This window comes from Mustelus asterias, chromosome 10 (genome assembly GCF_964213995.1).
Source record: "Mustelus asterias chromosome 10, sMusAst1.hap1.1, whole genome shotgun sequence".
Classification (NCBI taxonomy): Eukaryota; Metazoa; Chordata; class Chondrichthyes; order Carcharhiniformes; family Triakidae; genus Mustelus; species Mustelus asterias.
The window spans coordinates 119,408,099-119,432,822 of NC_135810.1; the positions used below are offsets into that span (position 1 = coordinate 119,408,099).

General features: G+C 46.6%; 1 protein-coding gene across 1 annotated transcript in view; it reads left to right on the plus strand.

Moving 5' to 3' along the window:
- The first annotated feature begins 708 nt into the window (after window positions 1-708).
- LOC144499903 (glycerophosphodiester phosphodiesterase domain-containing protein 5-like) overlaps window positions 709-24,724 on the plus strand; it is a 106,512-nt gene continuing 82,496 nt past the window's right edge. Inside the window, exon 1 of the mRNA XM_078222571.1 lies at window positions 709-848. The gene's annotated coding sequence lies outside the window, so the exon portion shown is untranslated. The remainder of the gene's footprint in view (window positions 849-24,724) is intronic.

Consider the following 24,724-nt stretch of genomic DNA (forward strand, 5'->3'; position numbering starts at 1 on the left):
CCATCTGCCCCCCTCCCCTCCCCTCCCCATCTGCCCCCTCCCCTCCCCTCCCCATCTGCCCCCTCCCCTCCCCTCCCCATCTGCCCCCTTCCCTCCCTCCCCATCTGCCCCCCTCCCCTCCCCATCTGCCCCCCTCCCCTCCCCTCCCCATCTGCCCCCCTCCCCTCCCCTCCCCATCTGCCCCCCTCCCCTCCCCTCCCCTCCCCTCCCCATCTGCCCTCCCCATCTTCCCTTCCCCCTCCCCATCTCCCCTTCCCCTCCCCCTCCCCATCTCCCCTTCCCCCTCCCCTCCCCATCTCCCCTTCCCCTCCCCATCTCCCCTTCCCCTCCCCATCTCCCCTTCCCCCTCCCCATCTCCCCTTCCCCCTCCCCATCTCCCCTTCCCCCTCCCCCTCCCCATCTCCCCTTCCCCCTCCCCCTCCCCATCTCCCCTTCCCCCTCCCTCCCCATCTCCCCTTCCTCCCCTCCCCTCATCCCTCTCTCCCCTGACCGCACTCTCTTGTCTCTCCCTCTCCAGCTGTCATTAGTTCTCTGTATATTCAGAGTGTGTTGAGTGCATTGCCCCCTCACTCTGCGCTCTGTCCCTGCCCAGAGTTTGGGGCCACTTTGAGGTGAGGCTCGTCTAACTCTCTCTCTCTCTCTCCCTCTCCGTGTCTCTCTCTCTCCGTTTCTCTCTCTCTGTGTACTCCTCCCCTTTCTACAGCTCGGAATCCTCTGCAGACTGGGTTATGTAAAAGGTTCTTTATTTGTGAGCAGAAAGTTCCGCGCCTGTGTGTGTACAAGTATTTCTGTGTGGACTGCTGGATTAACACGGGGACAACAATTTGACACTTTTTGAAAGGAAGACAGTAAGTGAGATTTTAAATTGTGAATGGTCAGAGTGTTGACTGGGGGAATATTTCATATGGAACAGTAATAATGCAGTCTTTATCCAGGAGTCTGTGGGAGGTTTTGTTTTAACATATGGTGAATAAGTAACAGTGTGAGTTGGATACATTTCCACTTTGATGCAGGTTGATGTTGCCTTCCTAAGAATGACTTGCCTCTCTGCCTGGATATTAACATTTTCCATGGAGCCCAAGCTGCGAGGACTCTGAGATTATAAACCTACAATGTTTGCCACGTCGGGATAAAATGAATTTAGCAACAGGATGGGTCTGCCTTATTGCGAGAGAGAGAGAGAGAAGGCAGGATTTCCCCACCTCTCTCTCTCTGTTTAAAAGCTGCAGATTTATCTTTACTGATTATGGAATGCTGCAACTCTCTCCCCAAACCCCGACAGAGAGAAAAAAACACCCCATCAACACAGGATCAGCAAGGAGAAAGAGATCGCAAACATCGCCTGGGAACAGCAGAGTATACACACACACAGACTGGCATCTCCCCTGGCAATTTTACCAACGAAGGATTAGTTGCAATGGACTGGGGGTGATTTAAGGAATGTTAGTGAGAAAGAGAGAGAAGGAAGTTGCATTTCCATAGCGCCTTTCACATCTCTCCCCCCCCCCACCTCTACCCGACTGTGTGCAATGTAGGAAATGCGCATAGCAAGATGCCATAAGCAGCAGTGTGGCCATGGTCAGATATTGGTGTTGCTTGTTGTGTGAATAATTATTGATCAGGACGCTGGAAAGAATAATAGAATCTCCCCAGTGCAGAAGGGGCGGCACGGTGGCACAGTGGTTAGCACTACTGCCTCACAGCGCCAGGGACCCGGCTTCGATTCCCGGCTTGGGTCACTGTTTGTGTGGAGTCTGCACATTCTCCCCATGTCTGCGTGGGTTTCCTCCGGGTGCTCCGGTTTCCTCCCACAGTCCGAAAGACGTACTGGTTAAATGCATTGGCCATGCTAAATTCTCCCTCAGTGTACTCGAACAGGTGCCGGAGTGTGGCGACTAGGGGATTTTCACAGTAACTTCTTTGCAGTGTTAATGCAAGCCTATTTGTGACTAATAAATAAAATAAATATAAGAGAATAGGGGGCCATTCAGCCCATCAAGTCTGCATCGATTTCCCCCCCAACAGAGGATTCTACCCACGCCCTCTCCCCACAACCCACACTTGGGGATTTTCACAGTAACTTCACTGCAGTGTTAATGTAACTTGTAACACGAATAAACAGACGTTAAACTTAAACTTTAAACCACTTATTTACTTTGATTTTGATTAATTATTAAAAATAATGAAGGACAGCACGGTGACACAATGGTTAGCACTGCTACCTCACAGAGCCAGGGACCCGAGTTCGATTCCCGGCTTGGGTCAGTGTCTGTGTGGAGTTTGCACGTTCTCCCCGTGCCTGCGTGGGTTTCCTCCGGGTGGCTCCGGTTTCCTCCCACAATCCAAAGATGTGCAGGTTACGTGGATTGGCCATGCTAAAATTGCCCCTTAGTGTCAGGGGTACAAGCTAGGGTAAATGCATGGGGTTATGGGGAAAGCGTCTGGGTGGGATTGTGGTTGGCGCAGACTCGATGGGCCAAATAGCCTCCTTCTGCACTGCAGGATTCTGTGATCTACAATTCTAATAATAATAAAAAACAATGATAATGATAATCCCTCCAGCCTTCACATCCTGGGACACTAAAGGGCAATTTAGCATGGCCAATGCACCTATCCTGCATATCTTTGGAGTGTGGGAGGAAACCGGAGCACCCGGGGGACTTGAGTCGCTTGGGCCCTAAGCTTTGGGACTGCCTCACTAAATCTCCCAGCCCACTAACCTCCTCCTTTTAAGTCCTTTGAATGAGTGCTTGGTCACCTGTCCCACAGGGGTCAAAATAATTCATTTTTCGAGTGGTCTTCTTGCAATTTCCTTGTGAGTTTCTTTTTGATTTGGGTTGAGGGGCTACCCTTTGGTGCACAGGCTGCTTATTTTGTTCTATCGCCTCTATTAGGTGATTTGGTCACATATTAGCATTACATTCTGTATTTGTGTTGACTTTTTTTGAGGTTCTTCATATTGGCTGGAATTCTCCGACCTTTTGCTCCCTTTGCTGCTGCCAGCGAGACCGGAAAATTTGGCGCTCAGCCAAATCTCTGTTCACTGCAGCAGGACTGGAGAATCCCGGCCATGGGCGAGGCTGGACAATCCCAGACCATAGATCAGGTAGCACAGATACCAAAGAGGCTGGAAATTGAGTATTGCTGAAAAAGACACATGCTGTTGAAGATTTTCACCTTGCACTCATCAGGTACGCAAGAACACCAATTGTAAAGGGAACCAACAATTTAATCATAGAATCCCTACAGTGCAGAAGGAGGCCATTTGGCCCATTGAGTCTGCACCGACAACAATCCCACCCATTCCCTATCCCCGTAACCCCACATATTGACCCCGCTAATCCCTCTAACCTATGCATCCCGGGACACTAAGGGGCAATTTAGCATGGCCAATCAACCTAACATGCACATCTTAGGACTGTGGGAGGAAACCGGAGCACCCGGTGGAAACCCATGCAGACACGGGGAGAACGTGCAAACTCCACACAGACAGTGGCCCATGCCGGGAATCAAACCGAGGTCCCTGGAGCTGTGAGGCAGCAGTGCTAACCATTGTGCCACCGTACTGCATGAGAAGAGAGTGCTGATTGGTTGGCAAGTGGTCTGTGATTGGTAGACGTTGTCATGGAGATTGCATCAGGGCATAGTTAACAGCTAAGCTTTAGTTTAAATTCACACCAGGCAGGTCAAGTCTGATTGGTCAAGGCATTGCCATGGGGAATGAACCAGGGAGTAGCGGACCCCCTGGCTTTTCTTAATCGGCACAATGCAAGGAAGTGCATCTGTCTGCGAAGGACAGGGTGCTGTCTGGGAATATATGTGGCTTTGAGCATGTATGTGTAAGTGCACCACAGTGGCACAGTGGTTAGTGCTGCTGCCTTACAGTGCCAGGGACCCGGGTTCAATTCCTGGCTTGAGTCACTGTCTGTGCGGAGTCTGCTCATTCTCCCCATGTCTGCGTGGGTTTCTTCTGGGTGCTTCAGTTTCAGGAGGACCAGAGAGCATCTTTCACTGAGTTGATGACCCTCCAGCAGCATAGAACATAGAACATAGAACATCCGGTTGATTGGAAAACGGCTAATGTTACGCCGCTGTTTAAAAAAGGAAGGAGACAAAAGGCGGGTAACTATAGGCCGGTCAGCTTAACGTCTGTAGTAGGGAAAATGCTGGAATCCATTATTAAGGAGGAGATAGCAGGGCATCTGGATAGAAATGGTTCGATCAATCAGACGCAGCATGGATTCATGAGGGGAAAGTCGTGCTTGACGAACATGTTGGATTTTTATGAAGATGTGACTAGGGCGGTTGATGGAGGAGAACCGGTGGATGCGGTGTTTTTGGATTTCCAAAAGGCGTTTGATAAGGTGCCCCATAAAAGGCTACTGAAGAAGATTAGGGCACACGGAGTTGGGGGTAGTGTGTTAAAGTGGATTGGGGACTGGCTATCCGACAGGAAGCAAAGAGTCGGAATAAATGGGTGTTTTTCCGGTTGGAGGAAGGTAACTAGTGGCGTGCCGCAGGGATCGGTACTCGGGCCGCAACTATTTACCATTTATATAGATGATCTGGAGGAGGGGACGGAGTGTAGGGTAACGAAGTTTGCAGACGACACAAAGATAAGTGGAAAAGTGAATCGTGTGGAGGACGGAGAAGATCTGCAGAGAGATTTGGACAGGCTGAGTGAGTGGGCGAGGATATGGCAAATGGAGTATAACGTTGATAAATGCGAGGTTATACACTTTGGAGGAAATAATAACAAATGGGATTACTATCTCAATGGAAACAAATTAAAACATGCTACCGTGCAAAGGGACCTGGGGGTCCTTGTGCATGAGACGCAAAAGCCCAGTCTGCAGGTACAACAGGTGATCAAGAAGGCAAATGGGATGTTGGCCTATATTGCGAAGGGGATAGAATATAAAAGCAGGGATGTCTTGATGCACCTGTACAGGGCATTGGTGAGGCCGCAGCTGGAATACTGTGTGCAGTATTGGTCCCCTTATATGAGGAAGGATATATTGGCATTGGAGGGAGTGCAGAGAAGGTTCACCAGGTTGATACCGGAGATGAGGGGTTTGGATTATGAGGAGAGGCTGAGGAGATTGGGTTTGTACTCGTTGGAGTTTAGAAGGATGAGGGGGGATCTTATGGAGACTTATAAGATAATGCGGGGGCTGGATAGGGTGGAGGCGGAGAGATTCTTTCCACTTAGTAAGGAAGTTAAAACTAGAGGACACAGCCTCAAAATAAAGGGGGGTCGGTTTAAGACAGAGTTGAGGAGGAACTTCTTCTCCCAGAGGGTGGTGAATCTCTGGAATTCTCTGCCCACTGAGGTGGTGGAGGCTACCTCGCTGAATATGTTTAAAGCGCGGATGGATGGATTCCTGATCGGTAAGGGAATTAAGGGTTATGGGGATCAGGCGGGTAAGTGGTACTGATCCACGTCAGATCAGCCATGATCTTATTGAATGGCGGGGCAGGCTCGAGGGGCTAGATGGCCTACTCCTGCTCCTATTTCTTATGTTCTTATGTTCTTATTACAGTGCAGTACAGGCCCTTTGGCCCTCGATGTTGCGCCAACCAGTGAAACCAATCTAAAGCCCATCTAACCTACACTATTCCAATATCATCCATATGTTTATCCAATGACCATTTAAATGCCCTTAATGTTGGCGAGTCCACTACTGTTGCAGGCAGGGCATTCCATGCCCTTACTACTCTGAGTAAAGAACCTACCTCTGACATCTGTCCTATATCTATCACCCCTCAATTTAAAGCTATGTACCCTCGTGCTAGCCATCGCCATCTGAGGAAAAAGGCTCTCACTATCCACCCTATCTAATCCTCTGATCATGTTGATGTTTGTCTCAGTGTGTCCCTGGAAACAGCCCGTAGAGCACAGAGTCCCCATCCCTGGGAACAGTCTGTAGAACACAGAGTCCCCGTCCCTGGGAACAGCCTGTAGGGCACAGAGTCTCCCTCCGTGGGAACAGCCTGTAGCGCAGTGAGTCCTGCGTCACGGAGTCGCTCAGGATGAACCTCAACAAAATACATCATCTCTCTCTGGACCTTCTTTGTAAAGGCACATTGGCCAAATGTTGGGTGAATTGCTACAACCGGTTCTGAGCAACAGCTTTAATTGTGGGTCTCCAATGTCACCCTGTACATTACAGAGTCCTAATAACTGTGAGGATACCGGCAGGTTCAGAAGTAAATTGAGGAGCGATTGAGGTGATTAAAGAAAAATGTTAAAAGGACTTTTTTTTATTGGTACCTTTGAGCACTTTATTTCTAATCATAAAAGTCAACTGAAATTAGGTCCAATCATGGTCCCCACATGAGGGACAAACAAGACCCAACTAACAAGCCATTGGATCCTATCCTGGGCTCAATTACACAAGATCCAAGCGGACAGGCTCCCGGGCAGAAATGGCTTTGAAAAAATACATTAGGTAAAGCCTCGGTTTAACCTCATTGGCTATCCTGATCCTTTACTCTACCCTAGTCTGGGCAAACCACGATCGCAGGCGTCAGCACGCAACCGCCCCCCCACTCCCCACCCAAAGCGTCAATCAATTTTGAGAGTGAGATCAATTGGTGATTGTTAGATCAGGGTGTTGTGGGATAGAGAGTTGAGTCAGGGGAATGGAGTTGAGGTGCATGACATGGTGGCACAGTGCTTAGTGCTGCTGCTTCACAGCACCAATTATCCAATTTCCATCTCACTGTCTGTGCAGAGTCTGCACGTTCTCCCCGTGTCTGCGTGGGTTTCCTCCGGGTGCTCTGGTTTCTTCCCACAGAAAGATGTGCTGGTAAAGTGGATTGGCCGTGCTAAATTCACCCTCAGTGTACCCGAACAGGCGCCGGAGTGTGGTGACTAGGGGATTTTCACAGTAACTTCACTGCAGTGTGAATGTAAGCCTACTTGTGACGAATAAATAAATAATAAACTAAATAAAATTGTGACCTAATTAAATGGGGGAGCGGGCTGCATTAATCACCCTCGTCTTAACAACCTGCTCGAGGGAGAATACAACCTTAATGATTTTTAAAAATTACTTAATAATATGTTTATTAATATTAGGAATTGAGGGTGCCATTCTACTCCCTCTTCTGAATGTTTTACAGTTAATCACACTGCTCTAAATCTGATGATTTAGCTGCAGAGTGATGCACTTCTCTCTGTCCAACAGTGTGCTGCTGAGAAAGCATCCTTCACTACACCCGTAATAGTGACATTTCACCACTTCCAGCTGTCACCACTTTAAGGAAAAGGTGCCAATTATTGTGAGATTACGGTCTTTTTAATGCAGTTTTTATGATCAGGCTGATTCCTGGGATGGTAAGTCTCTCATATGAGGAGAGACTAAATCGGTTGGGATTGTATTCACTGGAGTTTAGAAGAGTGAAAGGGGATCCCATAGAAACTTATAAAATTCTAACAGGGTTAGACAGGGTAGATTCAGAAAGAATGTTCCCAATGGTGGGGGAGTCCAGAACTAGGGGTCATAGTTTGAGGATAAGGGGCAAAGCTTTTAGGACTGAGGTGAGGAGACATTTCTTCACCCAGAGGGTGGTGAATGCCTGGAATTCACTCCCACAGAAAGTAGTTGAGGCCAAAACATCGTCTGATTTCAAGAAGAAATTGGGTATAGCTCTTGGGGCTAAAGGGGTCCAGGGGGGGAGCAGGATATTGAATTTGATGGTCAACTGTGATCAAAACAAATGGCAGAACAGGCTTGAAGGGCCGAATGGCCTACCCCTGCTTCTAGTTTTGATGTTTTTACCTGGGCTCATGTTCACCAAGAAGTGGATTTTTAATCATAAAAGCCAAATACGGAGGATGCTGGAGATCTGAAATAATTCTGAAGAAGGGTCATCCAGACTCGAAACATTAACTCAGTTTCTCCCTCCACACATGCTGCCAGACCTGCTGAGTCTTTCCAGCACTTTCTGTTTTTTGTGAAAGAAATGGATTCAGATGGCAACGTCAGATGCTGGCAGTTTTATTTTAAAGAAGGACTGTGAGGGAACAGTGTCGTAAACCATTCGCTCAGTGTGATAAAGAATCAAGAGAGGGTAGCCCGAGTGCTTGATTCAAAATGAAAGCACGCTCACATTAATATCTAGACAGTGGAAGGGTGGATAGTTTTATCCAAATATAAATTCTGTTAGTTCTTCAGAGTAAAATGGAAACAAAAGTGCTGCTCTCGATATGGAAATCATAGAAACCCTACAGTACAGAAAGAGGCCATTCGGCCCATCGAGTCTGCGCCGGCCACAATCCCACCCAGGCCCTACCCCCATATCCCTAAATATTTTACCCGCTAATCCCTCTAATCTACGCATCTCAGGACACTAAGGGGCAATTTTAGCATGGCCAATCAACCTAACCCGCACATCTTTGGACTGCCAGTATATAGATATATACTTCCATAGTTTGCATGTGGGAATGGTTGACATTGTTCCTCTTGGGTAACAGCAATCCAAAGGCACACTCAGTCAACTCTGAACACAAACAGCGCTGGACACCATGCGTCCAATGTAAGATCTTTAATCACTTGTGCAGAAGGCAAACCCTCAATGGTCAAATCGGATTGACCGGAGCGGGTTCTGAGGTTACAGAGAAACAGCTCAGCAGTTATAGTCAATTCCAGCAAATCAGGAACAAGAGATTTTTCACATCTTTCATTGACATACATATCCACCAATCGCAGCATAGCCCTTTTGCCCTTTCTTATCCAATAGAAAACCAATCCTTCATTAGCATAATATGTCTCCATATCTCGCTATTTGGTAATCGCCATGGTAACTTGTTCTTTGTTTTCATCCTGCTGTCCTGATCTGGAATGCGGGAACAAGGTTTTGGATATACTCGCTTATCTTGCATACGTCAGTGTTGGCCTGACTGAAGGCCTGTCTGAAGGCCATGTTTGGCTGATAATAATTTTCCATTACTTGAGAGAGTTTTTTTTTTACAATGATGGAACTTTAATTTTCACAATTGTTGTAACCTGACTTCCACAGCATGCCAATCTTTGCATCTCAGTAATGGTTAATTCGGGAATTCATTCTAACCACAAACAGTGCACGATAAACCAAGCAGCAGTTTCACATCAATTAAACCAATCTACAAGGTACAGGTCAGGAGTGTGATGGAATACTCCCCACTTGCCTGGATGAGTGCAGCTCCAACAACACTCAAGAAGCTTGACACCATCCAGGACAAAGCAGCCTGCTTGGTTAATTCGGGAATTCATTCTAACCACAAACAGTGCTCGATAAACCAAGCAGCAGTTTCACATCAAGCCCGCTTGATTGGCACCACATCTACAAACATCCACTCCCTCCACCACCGACGCTCAGTAGCAGCAGTGTGTACTATCTACAAGATGCACTGCAGCAATTCACCAAACATCCTTAGACAGCACCTTCCAAACCCACGACCACTTCCATCTAGAAGGACAAGAGCAGCAGATACATGGGAACACCACCACCTGCAAGTTTCCCTCCAAGTCACTCACCATCCTGACTTGGAAATATATCGCCGTTCCTTTGCAGTCGCTGGGTCAAATCCTGGAACTCCCTCCCTAATGGCATTGTGGGTCAACCCACTGCAGTGATTCAAGAAGGCAGCTCACCACCACCTTCTCAAGGGCAACTAGGGATGGGCAATAAATGCTGGCCCAGCCAGCGACGCCCATGTTCCACAAATGAATTAAAAAAACCCGACTGCTGAAATGTTGATCACTGACAAGCAACAGAATTGGATGCAGGAGATTGAAATGAATCTCAGACTTCGGGCCCAAGAACTGTCTAAACTGGAATGATCCCGAGAGGTTTACTATCCCACACCATTAGTGAGTGGGAATAAGGATTCACCCGTGGGCTTTCTACTCTGAGTGAATATAAAAACTGTTTCAGCCTCTGAAATTCTAAATAATTGGCATTTCAATGGAATGATGTTTCAAAATGTGGACTCTGAAAATCATGCCAATAGCCCTCAATGAGTTTTTAAACTTTTTAAAGTTTATTTATTAGTGTCACAAGTAGGTTTACATTAACACTGCAATGAAGTTACTGTGTAAATCCCCTAGTCGCCACACTCCGGCGCCTGTTCGGGTACACTGAGGGAGAATTTAGCATGGCCAATGCACCTAACCAGCACGTCTTTCAGACTGTGGGAGGAAACCGGAGCACCCGGAGGAATCCCACGCAGACACGGGGAGAATGTGCAGACTCCACATGGACAGCGACCCAAGCTGGGAATCGAACCCGGGTCCCTGGCGCTGTGAGGCAGCAGTGTGAACCACTGTGCCACCATGCCATCCATCAGTTGTTCAGGATAAAACCTTCCACCCTTTACTTTCTAGATCTTAAAATTACCACTTTTTGTTTTCATTTTGAAACAAGCACGAAGCTATCTTCTCTTTATTTCTTTCCCCAGACACAAGATTCAATGAAACTCACCATTCTGAGAAAGCTCTTCAGAGAAGAGGAGAATTGATAGTGGTGTTCAAAGCATACAGGCATACGAATTAGGAGCAGGGAGTAGGCCACTCGGCCCCTCAAGCCTGCTCCTCCATTGAATAAGATCATGGCTGATCTGATGGTAACCTCAACCCCACATTCCTGCTGACCCCCCGATAACCTTTCACCCCCTTGTTAATGGGAAGCATGTCTATTCGTCGCCGGTGTGAACCTTTCCTGGCGAGGTCACAAAGGAGGGGCTGGGGCCCGGACGATTGAGTGCCAGGCTCGCTAAGCAGATGTAAAATAGCATTATCATAAATTTCCATATATTAACCTGCCTCCCGCCCATTTCCGGTGAGAGGCTGACCACGCCGGAAATCCGGCACTCGTGAAATTAAGCCAATCGTTCTGATCGTTTACGCCTGACTTTACAACGGTAAAATCGCCCCCCACGTCCCTGCACAGCTCAGAGCTCTGCAATCTCTCACCATTTAGATAATAAACGTGGCTTTTATTCTCCCTGCTAAATTGGATAATTTCACATTTTCCCACATTATACTCCATTTGCCAGATTTTTGTCCACTCACTTAACCTTTCCATGTCCTTTGGTAGCCTCCTTATGTCCTCTTCACAATTTATTTTCCTACCTCTGTGCCATCAGTCAATTTAGCAACTGTACCTTCAGTCCCTCCATCCAAGTCATTGATAAAATGTTGAATTTTCCACGTGTCCTGCAATAATGTCTTCAATAGTGGCTTCTAATATTTTCCCTTTGACAGGTGTTAAGTTAACTGGCCTATAGTTTTCCACTTTCTGTCTCTCTCTTTTTGCTATCTTCCAATCTAATGGAACCTTCCCCGATTTTAGAGAATTTTGGAAAATTAAAACCCATGCATCGATTATCTCATTAGCAAGAAGTCTCACAACACCAGGTTAAAGTCCAACAGGTCTATTTGGCAGCACAAGCTTTAGGAGCGTTGCCCCTTCATCAGGTGAGTGCCGGATTTGTTTCATAAACAATGGTTGGAATGCGAGTCTTAACAGGTAATCAAGTCTTTACAGGTGCAGACAATGTGAGTGGAGAGAGGGTTAAGCACAGGTTAAAGAGGTTAACCATCTGATGAAGGGGTAGCGCTCCGAAAGCTCGTGCTACCAAATAAACCTGTTGGACTTTAACCTGGTGTTGTGAGACTTCTTACTGTGCCTATCCCAGTCCAACGCCGGTATCTCCACATCATATCGCAATACCACTTTGTTCGATACCTTAAGGTGAAGTCCGTCTGGACCCGGGGATTTGCCAGCCCATCGGCCAAACAGTTTGCTCAGTGCCACTTCCCTGGTGATTGTAATTTTGCTGAGTTCTTCCTTCCCTTGCATTTCCTCATTTACAGCTATTTCTGGGATATTACTTATGTCCTCTATACTGAAGATTCGTAGAATCCCTACAGTGCAGAAGGAGGCCATTCGGCCCATCGGGTTTGCACTGACCACAATCCCACCCACGCCCTATACCCATAACCCCATGCATTTACCCTAGCTAATCCCATTGACACTAAGGGACAATTTATCATGGCCAATCCACCTAACCCGCACATCTTTGGACTGTGGGAGAAAACCAGAGCACCCGGAGGAAACCCACATAGACACGGGGAGAACGTGCAAACTCCACACAGAGAGTGACCCGAGGCCGGAATTGAACCCGGGTCCCTTTCACTGTGAGGCAGCAGTGCTAACCGCTGTGCCATGGTGATGCAAAATACCTGTTTAATTCATCCTCCACAGTCCTACTTTCCATTGTCAATTCTCCAGGTGAATTTTCTATAGGACCAATACTCTGTTAGCTCATTTCTCACTGAAAGATGTATAGGAATTCTCACTATCCATCCACATATTACTAGACATCTTTCTCTTGTACTCTATTATTTCCCTCTTTATCAGTCTTTTTCTCATTCTTTGATGTTCTTCATATTGTTTCCAATCTTCTGACCTGCCACTAATCTTTGCACAAATATATGCTTTTTCTTTAAGTTTAATACTGTCTTTAACATTTTTAGTTAACCACGGGTGACCAGCTCACCCCTTGGAATTTTATTTCTCATTGGAATGTGTCTATTTTGTGTATTCTGAAATATTCCTTTAAACGTCTGCCGCTGAACATCTGTTGATCTATCCATTCAGCATATTTGCCAGTTCACTTCAGCTAGATCTGCTTTCGTGCCTTCATAATTACCCTTTTTAAGTTTAAAATACTAGTCTTGGACACTCTCTTCTCTCTCTCAAACTGAATGTAAAATTCAATCATATTAGGATCACTGTTACCCAGGGGTGCCTTCGCTATGAGGTTAGTAATTAATCCTATCTCATTGCACAACACCAGGTCCACTGTAGCCTGCTCTCTGGTTGACTCCAGAACATGCGGGGCGGCACGGTGGCACAATGTTTAGCACTGCTGCCTCACAGGGCCAATTCTGGCCTTGGGTCACTCTCTGTGTGGAGTTTGAACATTCTCCCCGTGTCTGCGTAGGTTTCCTCTGGGTGCTCCGGCTTCCCCCCACAGTCCAAAGATGTGTGAGTTAGGTTGATTGGCCATACTAAATTGCCCCTTAGTGTCAGGGGGATTAGCAGGGTAATTATGAGGGGTTACGGGAAGAATTGGGTGGAATTGTGGTAGGTGCAGGCTCGATGGGCCGAATGGCCTCCTTTTGCACTGTGCTGTTCCCAGAAACATTCAATGAACTCTTCACCTTCGCTACTTTTGTCCATCTGATTTTTCAAATCTATATGCAGATTAAAATCCCCCATGATTATTGCAATACCTTTCTGACAAGCTCCCTTTATCTCCTCTTTTATACTCTGTCCTACTGTCTTGTTACAATTAGGGGGTCTGTACACCACTCCCACAAGTGAGTCCGTGCCTTTATAATTTCCCACCTCAACCCAAACTGCTTCTACATCCTGGTTTCCTGACCATCGCTCATCCCTCTCTCTAATGCGCTAACACTATCATTAGTTAACAGAGCCACCCCTCCACCTTTCCTTCACTTCCGGTCCTTCCCAAATGTGGAGATGCCGACGTTGGTCTGGGGTAAACACAGTAAGAAGTCTAACAACACCAGGTTAAAGTCCAACAGGTTTATTTGGTAGCAAAAGCCACTTTTGGTGGCTTTTGCTACCAAATAAACCTGTTGGACTTTAACCTGGTGTTGTTAGACTTCTTACTGTGTCTTCCCAAATGTCACAAACCCTTCAATATTCGGGTCCCAATCTCTGTCATCCAATAGCTATCGCATCGTACTTAGTAATTTCTATTTGCACTATCAGTTCTGTTTTGTTTTGAATTTTACGTGCGTTTCGATACAAAGCTTTTAGGTTTATTATTTTTGTGGCATCTAGCCTTATGTGTTGATTTACTCTGAGATTTGTACTCTCTGTCCCTTCCTGTCGCATCATTATTACCCATATTAATATCTTTCTCTTTTGCCTTGTCTCTACTCTTTGCTTTAGCACATAGAACATAGAACAGTGCAGCACAGGAACAGGCCCTCCGGCCCCCGATGTTGTGCCGAATATGATGCCAAATTAAACTAATCCCTTCTGCCTGCCCTTGGTCCATATCCCTCAATTCCTTGCATATTCATGTGCTTATCTAAAAGCCTCTTAAACGCCCCTATTGTATCTGCCGCCTTCACATCAGCCCTGGCATCGCATTCCAGACACCCACCACTCTCTGTGTAAAAAACCTGCCCCTCACATCTCCTTTAAACTTTCCCCCCTCCCACCTTAAGTGTGTGCCCCCTAGTATTAGACATTTCAACTCTGGGATAAAGATTCTGACTGTCAACCCTATCTCTGCCTCTCATAATTTTATAGACTTCTATCAGGTCTCCCCTCAGCCTCCACTGCTCCAGAGAAAACAACCCTAGTTTGTCCAGCCTCTCCTTATATCTCATACCCGCTAATCCAGGCAACATCCTGGTAAACCTCTTCTGTACCCTCTCCAAAGCCTCCACATCCTTCCTGTAATGTGACGACCAGAATTGAACGCAATACTCTAAGCGTGGCCTAACCAAAGTTTTATAAAGCTGTGACACAACATCCAGAGGCTGGGAGGACATAGGTTCAAATCCACTATGGCAGCTGGTGGGATTTAAATTCAGTTAATAAATCTGGAATTATAAAGCTAGTCTCAGTAATGGTGACCATGAAACTATCATTGATTATTGTTGCAAGCCACCCTTTAGGACATTAGCCTTAGCCACTCTGATCTACATGGGACTCCAGCAGTGTGGTTGGCATGGTCTCTGAAATTGGCCATGGGACATTGCCCAAATCTAAGCAAGCAAAGGTAGATTTTTGCATAGAAGTGCATGGCATACATGGCATAAAATGGGCCTTTTGGCCTGACTACTGTCTGCTGCTTTATATTTCCTATCCTTGCTCATCTAACTGTATCAGCATAACCCTCTGTTCCTTTCTCTCCCATAGGCTTATCGAGCTTCTTCAGAAATTTATCAATACTACCTCTTTAATCTGTCCCTTTCGAAATAAGCCCCAATGTTTGCTTTGCTCTGTATTGCTGCTTGGGATGAGTTGTGTATTTGTACTCTGCGAATCCCTTCATCTTCTTTTGGAGTCTTGTTTTCTGAGTTCTATACAACCTCCTTAACTTTCTTACCAAAAATCTAACAGCTCAGCTGTGTCTAAACTCTTCTATCACACGTCCATTCTGCGTCCAATCCCTGGCGCAAATCGCTGGAATCGATCCCCACCCCTCCCTCGGCTAACCACACAGGGGTGGGGATGGGGGGAGGTGATGGCCTAATGGTATTATCACTAGACTATTAATCCAGAAACTCAGGGTTGAACCCGGTTCTGGGGACCCAAGTTCAAATCCCACCACGGCAGATGGTGGAATTTGAATTCAATAAAAAAAAAGAAATCTCGAATTAAGAATCTACTGATGACCATGAAACCATTGTCAATTGTCAGAAAAGCCCATCTGGTTCACTGATGTCCTTTAGGGAAGGAAATCTGCCATCCTTACCTGGTCTGGCCTACATGTGACTCCAGAGCCACAGCAATGTGGTTGGTTCCCAACTGCCCACCAAGGGTAACTAGGGATGGACAATAAATGCTGGCCAGCCAGCGACACCAATGTCTCATGAATGAATAAAAAGGCTGCCAAGGAGAATGCAGGCTGCCCCTTAGCTATTAATAACTAGAGGTGGGATTTCTGCCCCTCAAGGAGGTGGTGGCGTAGTGGGCTTGTCATTGGACGGGCAATCCAGATAGCGAGGGGACACTGTTTCCAATTCTTTTATTTGAAACCAAAAACCAAATAAACTAAATCAGATAAACTGAGGGGCAAATTAAAGGGCAGCCCCTGGGGCACCAGGGGCTTGGGGCTCCGAAAGCTTGTGTGGCTTTTGCTACCAAATAAACCTGTTGGATTTTAACCTGGTGTTAAACTTCTTACAGCATGGTGGCACAGTGGTTAGCACTGATGCCTCACAGCGCCAGGGACCCGGGTCCAATTCCTGGCTTGGGTCACTGTCTGTGCGGAGTCTGCATGTTCTCCCCATGTCTGCATGGGTTTCTTCCGGCTGCTCCGGTTTCCTCCCACAGTCTGAAAGATGTGCTGGTTAGGTGCATTGGCCATGCTAAATTCCCCCTCAGTGTACCCAAACAGGCACCGGAGTGTGGCGACTAGGGGATTTTTGCAGTACCTTCATTGCAGTGTGAATATAAGCCTACTTGTGACTAATAAATAAATAATAAACTTTAAAGGGATACTGCCCCCAACAAAAACAAATCAGGAATAATTAATAATCTTACAGTTAGGGATCCTCTCGGAAGGAGCGATCACAGTATGGTTGAATTTAAAATAGCAGATGGAGGGTGAGAAGGTAAATCCAATACCAGTGACTTGTGTTTAAACAAAGGAGACTATAAAGGGATGAGGGAGGAGTTGGCTAAGGTAGACTGGGAGCAAAAGCTTTATGGTGGGACAATTGAGGAACAGTGGAGGACTTTCAAAGCGATCTTTCACAGTGCTCAGCAAAAGTATATACCAGTGATAAGGAAGGACTGTAGAAAAAGAGATAATCAGCCATGGATATCTAAGGAAATAAAGGAGGGTATCAAATTGAAAGAAAATGCATACAAAGTGGCAAAGATTAGTGGGAACCTCGAGGATTGGGAAATCTTTAAAGGTCAACAGAAAGCCACAAAAAAAGCTAGAAAGAAAAGTAAGATAGCTGATGAGCGTAAACTAGCTCAGAATATAGAAACAGATAGCAAATGTTTCTACAAATATATAAAATGAAAAAGAGTGGCTAAGGTAAACATTGGTCCTTTAGAGGATGAGAAATTAGAGGATAATAATGGGAAATGACCGAGGCATTGAACAGGTATTTTGTGTCGGTCTTCAGAGTGGAAGGAGTCTATAACAGGTGAGGACCTAGAAACTACCATTATCATGAAAGAGGTAGCGTTGGGCAAGTTAATGGGGCTAAAGGTAGACAAGTCTCCTGGTCCTGATGGAATGCATCCCAGGGTACTAAAAGAGATGGCGGGAGAAATAGCAAATGCACTAGTGGCAATTTACCAAAATTCGCTGGACTCTGGGGTGGTTCCCGCAGATTGGAAAACAGCAAATGTGATGCCACTGTTTAAAATACGAGGTAAAAAAGGCGGGTAACTATAGGCCGGTTAGCTTAACTTCTGTAGTCGGGAAAATGCTTGAATCTATCATCAAGGAAGAAATAGCAAGACATCTGGATATAAGTTGTCCCATTGGTAAGACACAGCATGGGTTCATGAAAAACAGGTCATGTTTAACTGATTTACTGGAATCCTTTGAGGACATTACAAGTGTGGTGGACAACAGGGAACTGGTGGATGTGGTGTATCTGGATTTCCAGAAGGGATTCGACAAGGTGCCGCACCAAAGGCTACTGCATAAGATAAAGGTGCACAGTGTTAAGGGCAATGTATTAGCATGGATAGAGGATTGGTTAACTAACAGAAAGCAAAGAGTGGGGATAAATGAGTGTTTTTCTGGTTGGCGATCAGTGACTAGTGGTGTGCCTCAGGGATCAGTGTTGGGACCGCAATTGTTTATGATTTACATAGATGATTTGGAGTTGGGGACTAAGTGTAGTGTGTCAAAATTCACAGATAACACTAAGGTGAGTGGCAGAGCAAAGTGCTAAGAGGACACTGAAAGTCTGCAAAGGGATATAGATAGTCTGGGTGAGTGGGCGAGGGTCTAGCAGATGGAGTACAATGTTGGTAAATGTGAGGTCATCCATTTTGGTAGGAATAACAGCAAAATTGACTATTATTTAAATGGTAAAAAATTGCAGCATGCTGCTGTGCAGAGGGACCTGGGCGAGCTTGTGCATGAATCACAAAAGGTTAGTTTGCAGGTGCAGCAGGTAATTAAGAAGACAAATCGAATTTTGTCCTTCATTGTGAGAAGGATGGTGTTTAAAAAGAGAGAGTTTATGTTGCAGCTGGATAGGGTGCTGATGGAGTACTGTGTACAGTACTCCATCAGCATCCTATCTCCTTACTTGAGAAAGGATATACTGGCACTGGAGGGGGTGCAGAGGAGATTCACTACGTTGATTCCAGAGTTGAGAGGGTTGGCCTATGAGGAGGGACTGAGTAGACTGGGACAATACTCATTAGAATTTAGAAGAATGAGGGGGGATCTTATGGAAACATATAAATTATGAAGGGAATAAATAAGATAGAAGCAGGGAGGTTGTTTCCATTGGTGGGTGAAACCATAACCAGGGGACATAGCCTCAAAATAAGGGGGAGCAGATTTAGGACTGAGTTGAGGAGGAACTTCTTCACCCAAAGGGTTGTGAATCTGTGGAATTCCCTGCCCAGTGAAGCAGTTGAGGCTACCTCATTGAATGTTTTTAGAGTCATAGACCCATAGAGGTTTACAGCATAGACAGGCCCTTCGGCCCAACCTGTCCATGCCACCCTGTTTTTTGAAAACCCCTAAGCTAATCCCAATTACCCACATTTGGCCCATATCCCTCTATACCCATCGTACCCATGTAACTATCTAAATGTTTTTTAAAAGACAAAATTGTACCTGCCTCTACTACTACCTCTGGCAGCTTGTTCCAGACACTCACCACCCTGTGTGTGAAATAAATTGCCCCTCTGTACACTTTTGTATCTCTCCCCTCTCACCTTAAACCAAGACCCTCTAGTTTTAGACTCCCCTACCTTTGGGAAAAGATATTGACTATCTAGCTGATCTGTGCCCCTCATTATTTTATAGACCTCTATAAGATCACCCCCCAGCCTCCTACACTCCAGAGAAAAAAGTCCCAGTCTATCCAGCCTCTCCTTATAATTCAATCCATCAAGTCCTGGTAGCATCCTAGTAAATCTTTTCTGCACTCTTTCTACTTTAATAATATCCTTTCGATAATAGGGTGACCAGAATTGCACACAGTATTCCAAATGTGGCCTTACCAATGTCTTGTACAACTTCAACAAGACATCCCAACTCCTGTATTCAATGTTCTGACCGATGAAACCAAGCATGCCGAATGCCTTCTTCACCACTCTGTCCACCTGTGACTCCACTTTCAAGGAGCTATGAACATGTACCCCTAGATCTCTTTGTTCTGTAACTCTCCCCAACGCCCTACCATTAACTGAGTAAGTCCTGCCCGGGTTCAATCTACCAAAATGCATCACCTCGCATTTGTCGAAATTAAACTCCATCTGCCATTCGTCAGCCCACTGGCCCAATTGATCAAGATCCTGTTGCAATTGGAGATAACTTTCTTCACTGTCCACTATGCCACCAATCTTGGTGTCATCTGCAAACTTACTAACCATGCCTCCTATATTCTCATCCAAATCATTATATAAATGATAAATAACAGTGGACCCAGCACTGATCCCTGAGGCACACCGCTGGTCACAGGCCTCCAGTTTGAAAAACAACCCTGTACAACCACCCTCTGGCTTCTGTCAAGAAGCCAATTTTGTATCCATTTAGATACCTCACCCTGGATCCTGTGAGATTTAATCTTATGCAACAACCTACCATACGGTACCTTATCAAAGGCCTTGCTAAAGTCCATGTAGACAACATCAACTGCACTGCCCTCATCTACCTTCTTGGTTACCCCTTCAAAAAACTCAATCAAATTTGTGAGACATGATTTTCCACTCACAAAGCCATGCTGACTGTCCCTAATCTGTCCTTGCGTCTCTAAATGCCTGTAGATCCTGTCTCTCAAAATACCTTCCAACAATTTACCCACCACAGATGTGAGGCTAACTGGCCTGTAGTTCCCAGGCTTTTCCCTGCAGCCCTTTTTAAACAAAGGCCCAACATTTGCCACTCTCCAATCTTCAGGCACCTCACCCGTAACTATCGATGATTCAAATATCTCGGCTAGGGGACCCACAATTTCCTCCTTAGCCCTTCACAATGTCCTGGGATACACTTCATCAGGTCCCGGGGATTTATCTACCTTGATGCGCTTTAAGACTTCCAGCACCTCCTTCTCTGTAATATGTACATTCCTCAAGACATCACTATTTATTTCCTCAAGTTCTCTAACATCCATGCTTTTCTCAACAGTAAATACTGATGAGAAATATTCATTTCGGATCTCACCCACCTCTTGTGGATCCGCACATAGATGACCTTGTTGATCCTTAAGAGACCCTACTCTCTCCCTTGTTACTCTTTTGCCCTTTATGTATTTGTAGAAGCTCTTTGGATTCTCCTTTGCCTTATCTGCCAAAACAATCTCGTGTCCACTTTTTGCCCTCCTGATTTCTCTCTTAACTCTACTCCTACACCCCCTATACTCTTCAAGGGATTCACTTGATCCCAGCTGCCTATGCATGTCATGTGCCTCTTTCTTCTTCTTGACCAGGGCCTCAATATCCCGAGTCATCCAGGGTTCCCGACTTCTGCCAGCCTTGCCCTTCAATTTAAGAGGAATGTGTTTACCCTGAACCCTGGTTAACACACTTTTGAAAGCCTGCCACTTACCAGACGTCTCTTTGCCTTCCCACAGACTCCCCCAATAACCTTTTGAAAGTTCCTGCCTGATACCATCAAAATTGGCCTTGCCCCAATTTAGAATTTTAACTTTTAGGACAGACCTATCATTCTCCATAGCTATCTTAAAACTAATAGAATTATGGTCACTGGTCCCAAAGTGATCCCTCACTAACACTTCTGTCACCTGCCCTTCCTTATTTCCCAAGAGGAAGTCAAGTTTTGCCCCCTCTCTAGTCAGGCCATCCACATACTGAATGAGAAATTCCTCCTGAATACACTCAACAAATTTCTCTCCATCCAAACCCCTAATACTATGGCTGTCCCAGTCAATGTTGGGAAAGTTAAAATCTCTGACTATTACCACCCTATTTTCCTTGGAGCTATCTGTAATCTCCTTTCATACTTGCTCCTCAATTTCCCACCGACGATTTGGGGGCCTATAGTACAGCCCTATCAAAGTGATTTCCCCCTTCTCATTTCTCAGTTCTACCCGTCTGGACTCAGTGGCCGAACCCTCGGATATATCCCCTCTCAGTATGGCTGTGATGCTTTCCCTAATCAAAAGTGCAACTCCCCCTCCTCTCTTACATCCTGTTCTATCTTTCCTATAGCATCTGTACCCTGGAACATTGAGCTGCCAGTCCTGTCCCTCCCTTAGCCATGTTTCAGTAATTGCTATAATATCCCAGACCCATGTATTCATCCATGCCCTGAGTTCATCTGCCTTGCCCGTCAGGCCTCTTGCATTGAAATAAATGCAGTTTAATCTGGACTTCCCTTGCTCTCTGTCTTGCTTTTGCCTGATCTGTCTGGTACTAGGATTACTGACACTGCCTTTACTACTTAATGTGCTGTCTTTAACTTCTGTGCTGTCCTCACACTTCTCTTCTGTCTCCCAACTGCTTTGGATCCCACCCCACTGCCAAACTAGTTTAAACCCTCCCGAGTGGCTCTAGCAAATCTTCCCGCCAGGATGTTAGTCCCCCTCCAGTTCAGATGTAACCCATCCCTCTTGAACAGGCCAGCCCTTCCCCAGAAAAGATCCCAATGATCCAAAAATCTAAATCCCTGCCCCCTGCACCAGCTCTCAAGCCGGGCATTCATCTGCCTAATCCTCCTATTCATACTCTCACTAACACGTGGCAGCGGTAGTAGTCCTGAAATTACTATCTTTGAGGTTCTGCACCTTAGCCTTCTGCCTAACTCTCGATATTCACATTTCAGGACCTCATCCCCTTTTCCTACCTATGTTGTTGGTGCCAATATGTACAATGACCTCTGGCTGCTCCCCCTCCCCCTTAAGAATGTCCTTGAGGCAAAAATAGATACATTTTTGAACAGTAAAGGAATTAAGGGTTATGGTGAGCGGGTGGGTAAGTGGAGCTGAGTCCACGAAAAGATCAGCCATGATCTTATTGAATGGCGGAGCAGGCTCGAGGGGCCAGATGGCCTACTCCTGCTCCTAGTTCTTATGTTTTTAAATCACAAAATAAACTTGAAACATCAAACCAAAAAGTGATTGAAAGGATCAATAAGAAACCCCAGTTCCTGCAGTGCCCACTGGGCACCATAGGCCTCAAGGATGCCGGTGGGCACCACATGCTGCTTCTCCAGGGCCACCCGCCTGCAAATATAGCCATGGTAGAGGGGCAGACAGTTAGGCCTGATCACCCACCTCAGTCGTTTGCCTGTCTGGAGCTGTTGATGGTGAGTTTGTCCAGGCCCAGGTGCAGGTTCAATGCCATCCCGATAGATGGTGAAATTTCAATCGGGAATTGAGAGTAATGACCGTGAAACAGAGGGTAGTGGGTACCTGGAACTCACTGACGGGGGAGGTAGTGGAAGCGGATATGATAGTGACTTTTAAGGGGCATCCTGACAAATACATGAATAGGATGGGAATAGAGGGATATGGTCCCCGGAAGGGTATGGGGTTTTAGTTCAGTTGGGCAGCATGGTTGGTACAGGCTTGGAGGGCCAAAGGGCCTGTTCCTGTGCTGTAATTTTCTTTGTTCTTTGTTCTTTGAAACCATTGTTGATTGTCAGAAAAACCCATCTGGTTCACTAATGTCCTATAGGGAAGGAAATCTGCCGTCCTTACCTGGTCTGGCCTACATGCGATTCCAGAGCCACAGCAATGTGGTTGACTCTTAAAATGCCCTCAGTTCAAGGGCAATAAGTGCTGTCCCAGCCAGCGACGCCCAGGTCCCACGAATGAATAACAGAAATAGACAACTATCAGCTATTCAGAAGCCGGCATCTCCCCAGCATTTTGGGTGTGATCATTTTCACAGTAACTTCATTGCAGTGTTAATGTAAGCCAACTTGTGACACTAATAAATAAACTTTAACTTAATTTTGTTGGGAGGTCTCAGCGTGTACTAAGCTGGCAGGCTTCAGCGAGGGGTGTGGGCCGAGTGGGGGGTGGGTGTTGGGGTTTGAAAGCTTATTGTGGGGGTCTGAGGGCGGGTGGGTGGATGGGCATGGGTGATCTGGAGGTGGGGCAGTAAAACTTTGGGGGTCCTCTGATGAGCCCAGGGGGCCTGTTAATCAGAGAGAGACCACCCTTTACCACCAGCAGCCCGCATGGGGAAAGTTGGCCGTTTGGTCAGGGCCTCTTCTGTTGCTGGTTAAGTGTTGGTGACAGTAGGATGAGGCGTGTAAGGGGACATTTACTGCCTGATTAAGGGTTTCACTTGACCCACTGGCAGGAGGTGCTGCCCGATGCCACTCTTGCTGCTGGTATAACAGGGATGGATGTGTAGGAGGTGGGCTGGGCACCCTCTGATTCAAGGAGTCCATCGCCTTCAGACCCACCGATGGGTGAGCGTTAAGTCCAGTGCTTTGTGTTTGTGTATTCCGCATTCTCACCAAGCAGTGTTTCTGAATTCCCTATTGGATTTCCCAAGGTGATCTCTCGGCATGCTCCTTCTCCCTATATCCACTCTATCACAGAATCCCTACAGTACAGAAGGAGGCCATTCGGCCCATCGAATCTGCACCGACAACAATCCCACCCCACATATGCATCCCTCCAAAAACTAGGGTCAATTTAGCCTGGCCAATCAACCTAACCAGCACATCTTTGGACTGTGGAAGGAAATCGGAGCACCCCGAGGAAACCCACGCAGACATGGGGAGAATGTGCAAACTCCACACAGACAGAGACCCAAGCCGGGAATCGAACCCGGGTCCCTGGTGCTGTGAGGCAACAGTGCTAACCACTGTACCACCGTGCCACCCCGATCAAAACCTCTCGTAATTTTAAAGATCTCTATCAGATCACCTCTCAGCCTTCTCTTCTCAAGAGGCAAGAGATCCAGGCTCCTCATCCTTTCCTGACAGATGTAACCTCCCAGACTGGGCATCCTGTTTGTAAATCGCTTGCTGCATCTTCTTCAATGTGTCTGTGGCCAGGGTTTCTCGGGATACCCCATCCCTCCATCCAAAGGGTTGACGGAGAATGCATCCCTGCTGTTACTACTTAACCCACAGCCATTTAACTGCCTAACCACTTTTAATTCAATGGAGATGGCCCTTCTGTCCCTCATCCGGGAGACTATCCCACCTCCAAGAGCTGATTGGCTGGGGCTCAGTAGTCCCGACAATGCCATGAGGAGCAGTGGACAGCACTGGGACTACAGGCAGTTCCTCAGAGTCCCAGGACCAGATAGATTTTACAGTCTCAGGGTGGGATGTGGAGTTGAGTCCTGGAGGGTTGGACAGAGGGGTGTGGGAAAGCTGGTGGAGAGGCCAGGGGGAGCCGGGGGTACCCGATGTTTAAAGCAGGCTGCTGATGGAGACGACCCACATCCCCTTCCCTCCCAGGGCCTGAACTCTGTTTATTTTTAGACTTATCCCGCCCCGGAGCTCCTCCCACCAACCTAATAACTGAGGCCGGGTGGGAAACGGCCGTTGAGTGGTTAACAGTTGGCCCCTTAAAGGCCTCAATTGAGGCGAGAGTGGGTGGGCTGGCCTATGCAGGAATGTGGAGTTGAGGTCAAAGTCGGCGCATCTATCATCCTATTGAATGATGTGGAGATGCCGGCGTTGAACCGGGGCAAGCACAGTAAGAAGTCTCACAACACCAGGTTAAAGTCCAACAGGCTACCAAATAAACCTGGTGTTGTGAGACTTCTTACTGTCCTATTGAATGTCAGAGCAGGCTTGAGGGGCCACACTTGGAGC